Source organism: Gallus gallus, chromosome 5, assembly GCF_016699485.2.
Source record: "Gallus gallus isolate bGalGal1 chromosome 5, bGalGal1.mat.broiler.GRCg7b, whole genome shotgun sequence".
In the NCBI taxonomy this organism is placed as follows: Eukaryota; Metazoa; Chordata; class Aves; order Galliformes; family Phasianidae; genus Gallus; species Gallus gallus.
In genome coordinates this window covers 3,984,923-3,993,281 of record NC_052536.1, presented here as the reverse complement: position 1 = coordinate 3,993,281, position 8,359 = coordinate 3,984,923, and the positions used below count along the sequence as shown (strand labels likewise).

Here is an 8,359-nt window from a genome sequence, read left to right as displayed (position 1 = left end):
GTAACTCTTTGATAAAAAAGAATTGAATCTCATGCACCACCACAGCCGGTTATGTATTTCTGTTGATTTCTGATCAAGCAAATGTGTGAAATTCAAAACAGGAGTGCTGACAGCTATTGTGCCAATTGGGGAATAGTGAAACACACAGGCTCTGAAAATAACGGTATCACGTCTTTCTGCACTTGGTGAGGTGGAGGCTGCCAGTTGATGGCCTGCAGCTCAGATGCAGCCTGTTCCTGAATGCTTCTGTTCTGTTACATCATAGAATGAGGTTTCTTGTCCACCACAGCAGTCAGTAAGTTGGATGTCCTGCCTGAGCTGGCTGAAGGTAAAGCCCATTTTCTACGTGCTGTGTGGTACATTGTAAATGAAACAGGGATGTGAAGGAATTAGAAGAGTAGAGGAGAGATCCATCACAGCTCCAGCTCTGGGCCTGTTGTGCTCCTGGGAGGATCCAGGAGATCTACCTTACCCAAAGGCAAAGCACGCTTTAATGAGGAAAACACATTTTTCTGTGTAAATTCACTAAGATTTTCTGATTGGTTAAAATGAGGTGAAATCCTTTCTCCTTTTAAGGCATTGTACATACGAAAGCTCGTAAGGAATTTGGAGAGACTAGCTGCATCAGCTTCCAGACGGTGCCACAGGCTGAGCTGCACCACTGGAACTGGAGCTCTCTGGTAGGCACTGGTCATGGGGTTGGGAGGTTTGGGTGGAAATGCTGCTCGACCAGAGCCACTGGTGGACATGCCCAACCACTGCAGTGGCAGCCACCAGTGCCACCACTGCCAGCCATCCTCATGCCCCAAAATGTGAGCAACTGAAGCACGTACTACAGAGCTGTCAGGAGCAAACTTTGTAAACTGCATTGTCATGGAGACAGTATGGATCAGCTGAAGGAGCATATGGTTCTTTACTCCTTCGAGCTATCACTGGAAGGAGTAGACTGAGGAATATATTTAGTGTTTTCTTTTCAGCAGATGACTAAAGATAAGGAAATAAAATTAGTTTGAGAAAATCCTCCTCCTTCTCTATGGGAAGTTGGCTGCTGTCCACTCTGCATTAGAAAAATATTACAGAGATCTCTTGTTTCACAGCTGATCACTGATAGGCATTTTGGGAAGGTCAGATCTGAGAGCCGCTCTCCACAGATGCATGAAGGAGAACATGAGTGCTTTTTTTCTTTGAAATTACAGGGATTTGCTGCTCTTAAAAGCAGGTTCAGTGTGTGATCTTTGAAGTCAGTTCTTCCTTAAGACTGAGGATCTCAGCTGTACCCTCTTGCCTAGGATCACATTGCAGCTCTGGGGCATGCTAGGGGCTCTCCTCGTGGGGTTTGTAATGCATTTGGTAGGGCTATGGTGGAAATAAGGAAGCCCTTTGTCTCACAGTGTTGGAAAGAGATGCACTCAGCTAAAAAAAGACAGTGAAATTGTTGATGATATCACTATTTTTCAAGAAAAGCTTTGTTTTAGGAGAGGGGAAAGATATTTTTGTTTAAGAAACAAACAAAAGCATCATGTAAAAATAATTGACCAGCTTTATGAACTCATTCATGAGCAACTGGACCACTGTAGTTCATACAAGTTAGACAACAGATATAAATATCTAATTACACTTCTTCAGCAGCCAGCCCTCGGATGGGAACAGTATGACTATAATTCACTCACTAATTAACATTTCGAGCGAATGGTGGATTATTCTCTGCCTTTATTTGTGCTCAGAAAGGATGGCCTGACTGCAGCATCCCAACTGGAATTATTTGAGGCAAGATGTTCCCATTGCCAGGCTGAACCCTGTGACTCAGGTGGAAGAGAGTGATAGGAAATTCCTTCCACTTGATTCTGGTCTGCTTGGGAGCAGTTATATTCTTTCCCATCATGTACAAATTTGCATAGTGTCTGAGGGATTTCAGGGCTTACCCAGCGATACCTCTCTGGGTAGGAGAAACAAGGCACAAATGGAGAGATGCTGGTTGGTGCAGCCCCTAGGTCTTTGGCGACAGAACTGCCTTTTAAGTGTTTTTTTCCAGCTGAGGAAAAGGAAAGGGGGGTATACAGATAGCTGAAAAGCTGCAAACAGCCCCTTCCTGACAGGAAATTGTTTCTATTGTTTCTGCTCTCTCACGGGCAGGTGTGGGACCTGGGGTCAGGGGAGGGGACATCATGCAGACTTGCTTCTTGCAATCCTCCCAGATCTGGGGTGCTGGGCAAGATCTTGTCTGCCTGAGCAGAAGGAGAAGGGGGAAGAAACATCACAACCAGAATGACACCAGAATAACTTTGGCTGTGATGCAGCATATGCAAATTTGACTTTACTGGGACTAGGTGTTTTGGTGGACTGTGACCTTCTTACACATTCTTCTATAAAACTGTATCCATTTTGCACTTGGAAAGGTTTTTTTCATCACAAAGCTATCTATTTTGGTGTAAATGATGCTACAGACTACTCAACCAGAGCGCTAAATAGGATGTGGATAAGAATGTGAAGCTGAGCAACCAAAAGAGGGGAGGTGCTTGAATTGATACTACCAAACACTTGAAGTTTGGCCAAGTTTTCCATATCTCAAAATCAGTACTTGTAATGGGACTTACTGCTCCATAACGGGTGATGTTATATACCAAACAGAAGGCGTGTATTACACAATGGAACTTGATGGTTTTAACCACGTGTATAATTAGTGATAGCAACTTGGTAATGGTAACACTGAGAAATACTTCTGCCATCTCTTCTTTACATTAAATTGAATCTTTCCCAAGGAGGAAAATCTAGGAGGCACTAGTCAGTCACTGACTCACTCTCAGCTGCCTCTTTGCTAAACCCTGAATGTATGCCATAGTAAGTTATTTGTCACAGTGACTCAGCATTGTAGGCTCCTTTTTAATTTCTCTCTCTCACCACAGAGCCAACAAAATCTCCCACCTCCCCATGCCGTATGCTACTGAGATTGCAGTTTGTATCATCGGCCAAAGGATAAAAAATTTAAATTTGTGCTAGGAGCCTTATAAGGGCATTAACACTTGCGTTTGGGCTGGACGTCACTATGGCAAGCAGAGGAGAGGTGCCAATAATAGATCCCTGGTGTTTGTACATCGCACAGTGACTATTTGTGCCATCCGTGGGAAACGGAGTGATATGCCAGACGGTGAAGTGTTTCATTTAGCCCCAGTCATGGGGGCCGGTCCCGCACACAGCCTCGCTCAGTCGCATGTCCCCGCTTCTGCAGAGCTCAGCCAGCGTCTGCCACAAGGAAGAGGAGGAGGAGGGTGGCGAGACCGGCACTCGCAGGTCGGCCCCATGCCTTGCCCTGCTGTCAGGCAATTCCCTTCAGCCCCAAAAACTCAAATAAAACAGCAGCAACCCTGAGCCATGGCAGTGTTAGGCTGTAGCAGTGTCTTGTCCATGGGGCTGGAGCGTGAAAGCAATGCCCCTGCTGCCAGGAGCAAAGGAAAGCAGGAGAGTGTGACTGTGTCTCTGCCAAGTGCTTCCTCATGGCATCATTTTGTGTTTGCTCAGTTAATGACCTGCTTTCCTACTGCTCTTTCCCTTAGGCCCTATTGGCCACAGGTGTGACCTGTGGAAAATTTATATCTCAGGCAAGGAAGCCACACACTGCCATGGTGACTAAGACATGGGGCTCAAGTTAATGCAGCTTGCTCTGTATCCGCTGTGAGCAGCATGGGGATCAGAGCAACTAGTGAGGATTCTCTTGAAGGGAGGGGTCCTATCAGCAAAGGTATACAAATACTCTGAGTGGGGAGCACATTTGGCAAATTGTTTTGTATTTTAGTCCCAGCCAATACAAACTACTCAAAGCCCAGTCAGAGGATGCTTGAATGAAGTTGGAATCAAATCCATCCATCTCCTTGGTTGTCATGGTAAGAGTATGGCTCTCGATTAAAAATAAATGTAGCTAATGAAGGAAGAACTAAACCATTTCCACTTCGTGCCCTACATGATGGGTGATGATTGAAAGGGGAAAAAAGATTAATCAAATTACAGTAGTATTTGCATGCCTACAAATGGAACCCCAAGTTACACTGACTTCCTTCCCAGCTGTTTTATGATTAAGTTGTTCAGGTAAGAACACACCATGCTTCCTCAACCCTCAGTCCCGCTCTGCTGTGAGGGATGCTGCCTGATTTGGAGATCTGTGTGCAGGGCATTTGGAAGCTCCACATACAGATGTGCACATGGCTGAGTACCTCATGGTATGCCAGGCACCAGCTGCTGCTTCCTAGTCTGGATTTTGCACAAATGGCTGTGAGCTATGCTCGGCGTTGAGGTTCCATGCTGGCCAGACAGGTAGGAGGATGGCTGTGCTCCTCTCCCTGGTGGGTGGCATGGCTTCAGCTGCTGGAATCTTCAGGTCTGCTTTCTGTGCTGGTGAGGACAGAGCAAGCTCTCACAGTTGACATGCAATCCATCAAGAAGCTTCCCAGATCACCCCCATGCCAGGGCATAGCAACCAGGCAGCTCAACAGAGCTGTGCATGGACTGTTTTCTCCCTGAATCCTCCCTGTTCTTCCCCTCCTTGTTATCTGAGCATTTATCTAGGAGGTGTGAAGGTCAAGTATGTTGGACTGTAGATGAAGGTGGTGTTTGCTTTGTGTCAGCTAGGAACCCGGGTGAGCTGCAGGCTGTCAGAGGTGCCTCATGGTCAGTGAATTCCCTGCTCCAGGCTCATCGGAAACACCGATTTTGAATTCCAGGGAAAGTGTTCTGAGGCCAGGAGAAGAGTAAATAATGTGTCAGCCTTGAAAGCCCCAGCTGCGCATGCCCACCTGAATGTCAACATGCGTGCGTGTATATATAGATGTGTATTTGTCACCACTGCATTTTTTCCATTGTATATGCAGCACTGTACTGGTGTCTGTCCGTGATGCTGCATGTTGCAAGTGTCTGGCTATGCTGTATGCTGGCTCTGGAGTTAAGAGGCGAAGCAAAACATCTGAAGTATGTTACTGAAACAGTGACCAAAGCTGAAAAATATGTCTGACTCCCAGGTTACAGAAATGTTAGAAATACTCTTGTGTCAGGTCTTGGAACGTGTTGTTTCCTGAAGCTGCTTATTCACAGCCCTCCAGTGTTGAAACACTGGCAGGGGGGTCTCCATCAGCAGAGCCGCTGGCTTCTTTGTGTGCTGGCAGAGCTTCCCTCGGGCCCAGCATGTCACCAGTGGTGCCCCAACAGCATCAAGCGCTCCTTTCCTTTCTTTGCAATGCTCAGTCATCCTTTCATCTTCTGTGACCTTTCAGCTGGAAACATATAGAGTGTAGGAACTATCTGCGTATGCAGTCATCTTGTGCATACAGAGGCAGTGCTGCAGGAGTTCTTTCCCTAAAGAATCACAGAATCACAGAATGGCCTGGGTTGGAAGGGACCTCAAGGATCATGAATCTCCAACCCCCCAGCCAGGCAGGGCCACCAACCTCCCCATTTACTAGACCAGGTTGCCCAGGGCCCCATCGAACCTAGCCTTGAACACCTCCAGGGACAGAGCATCCACAACCTCTCTGGGCAGCCTGCTCCAGCACCTCACCACTGTCCTTGTAGAGAACTTCCCTCTAACATCCAACCTAAATCTTCTCTCTTTCAACTTAAAACCATTCCCCCTTGTCCTGCTGTTATCTACCCTTTCGGAGAGTTTACTCCATTCCTGTTTATAGGCTCCCTTCAGGTACTGAAGGGCTGCAATGAGGTCACCCCGCAGCCTTCTCTTCTCCACGCTGAATAAGCCCATCTCCCTCAGCCTGTCTTCGTAGGGGAGGTGCTCCAGCCCCCTGATCAAGAAAATGATAAACTTTGGAAAAAGATGATGATAGTCTTCACACTGCTCTTGAAACTTTAACCATCTTTTGATAATGATCTGTGGCAAAATATTTTTAGCTTTTCTTCTCTGATCACTGACTGTAGCCACATTGGTGTTTTGGAAGATAGGACTCATCTGTTCTACCAGTGAGTGAACATGGCATCCTTCTGGTGATGCCGTAATAACTGAGGCTCTGTGCCACTCATGTGGTGGGTGGAAGTGACCTCCTGCAGAAGTGAAAGCAGAACAGGGAGGCATTGTTACAAATCCTTCTCCTGAGTGCCCCTTGGATGAGAGGATGGTGGAGGCCTAGTGGGCCACTGCTGCCTGGCACTCTGTCCCCTCCTCTGCAGACACAGTGTCTGGGATTTGCCTTGATGGCATGAAGTGGCTCTTGTCCTGTACAACACTCAGCTCAACAGATGATCTCTAAATTAAATGTGTAATTTCTCACTACACTTTGTGATGACAAAACGAGCAATGGCTTGTGAACACAACCACAAGTCTGGCTTTGCTTTCTGCAAAGAACTGCAGGCCATGTGGTCAGGAAGCAAGACTGAGCTCCTTCTTTGTCCCCATTAGACTATTAGGGCTATTCTTTTATCTTCTTCAACAGCTATAGATATGGACACATCAACCAGCCTTAACCTGTACTGGTGGGGCACTGTGGTGGCCACCGCAGCTGCTGTGTGGTCTGGTTGTCAGAGCAGGCCTGGCTGGCGCACTGTGGGCTGGAAAGGCCCATGGGGACATCCCTCCTCAGTACCTTCCCACTGTTTCTAGGCAGAGCCAGGCCAGAGCTGCTGCCAGCACTAGTGCTTCACACCCAGCTTAAGCCTTGTGTTGATTGTGTGAACAAACAACCCAGAGTGCTGGTCTTTCTACTTTGAGAATTTAGAAACTGAGGCACACAGACAAGGAAACTCTTCCCATGTGCATAGTTGCAGAGCCTTTAATTTCTAGTTGTACTTTCTGGCTGCACATGCTCAAGGAACGCTCCTTTTGGTATGATGGCTGCTCCCAGACAGGGCCCAGCTGCTGTGTGGCCACTGGGACAGTGCTAGGCTGTTCCATGCAGCATAATGTGAACACAAGCAGAGGTTGGGACAAAGGCATATAGCCAGGGCTGGGAAGCAGAGCAGTGAAGTGCTGTGGGCACCCCAGGATGCTGGCATACCAGGGGATGTTCCCTGGAGTACCACTGCTTACAGCGTGCAGGCAGTAGGGGCTGCACTTCTTACTGCCTATGATAAAACGGGCATCCAGCCCTGCAAGAGGTGATATTACCTTTGCTAGAGATGACCTTGTGGATGTCACCCTCTGTCACTGGAAAGCTTTCATGTCAGATTGATTTTTCTGTGCGTGAAGCAGGCTTGCTTTCTCATGTGGCAGTTAGTTCAGAGGACCGTGGGCTGCCTGAACCTTCGCCACTAATGTTGTCACCCTCTAATAAAGGCATTGATTTGTAGCATGGAGCTGGGATACCTGGGACAGCTGTCACTCTGCCCCAGAGCCATAAATCCTCATGGCCTCCCTCATCTGCCAGTCCTCTGTGATTAAAGTGAGAGCTCCTCTGAGCAATGAATCACCGCAGCTCATAGGCATTCGCTTGCCACCTTACCGCTGCAGCCCACTCTGCATGTTGTCCAGGCACCATTTGCCTGACATAAACAATAGATAAGATGTCAAACATGCAGAATTGCTCTGGAAGAAAACAGCAATGATCTCTGCAGCTCCAGGTTTCTTTTTTCCTTTTAAGCTTGGAAATTAAATGTAGGGGTTCTCTAAAACCAACACAAACGCTTGGGTGTTTCGCATTTTCCTTTGTTTGTGCCTATAGAACACATTTCAGTGCAGCAGGGAGAGAGATGCTGTTAGTACCTAGTACTAAGCATGCAAATAACTACTAGGTTTTGTGTAAGCAATTTAGAACCCCTTGGTTTTTTCTGCAGTGCTCCCTTCTATTTATCAGTTTCTTTTCTGTACCTCTCTGCTCACCTGCGTCTTCATTCATCATTCATTTACACAGCCATTCTGAGTATCAGAAACCAATTTCCTCCCTGAACCTGGTCCTGTACCAAAGCAATGCTACCCCGCATGAAAACGATGTTATGAAGGTATATGCTGTTCTGAGCAGAGGAGTGTGTCACAGGAGGTGGATTAAGACTAAAAAGAAGACAGAACTCTGTGTTTCATGGAATAAGTCTTGTTTTGAGCTCAGCATCCCTCCACAACAGAAAAATAGATGCTTTCCACTTAGATCTCCCACGCAGGTTTGCAAACTGTCGTCAAGCCACACGTCAAGGTAACGGACACTGAAGTTTGACTTGTGCTTTTGTTCTCCTCTAGCTCCTGTGTCCCCAGTGTCTGTCTCCGCTAGACAAGTCAACAGGCCCCAGCCCACCCAACAAGCAGCTGGTGAGCAGCTCCGGGTGCCACATGTGGCTCTGCTGCTGATTCACTGCCTTGACAGAGATCCAAGGGCCCCACTTCGCACTCCCTCCGGGGCATGCATGCATCTGCATGCAAGCACGCCACAGGCAGCCA

The 8,359-nt window shown here is 47.4% G+C and overlaps 1 protein-coding gene across 2 annotated transcripts in view; it reads left to right on the top strand.

The window, feature by feature from the left end:
- Positions 1–279: 279 nt before the first annotated feature.
- Positions 280–8,359, top strand: part of BDNF (brain derived neurotrophic factor) — a 53,957-nt gene continuing 45,877 nt past the window's right edge. The window contains exons 1-2 of one of the 2 annotated variants that reach the window (NM_001398061.1): positions 280–328; positions 577–680. The gene's annotated coding sequence lies outside the window, so the exon portion shown is untranslated. The remainder of the gene's footprint in view (positions 329–576; positions 681–8,359) is intronic. The other variant, NM_001398062.1, reaches the window with a different exon arrangement.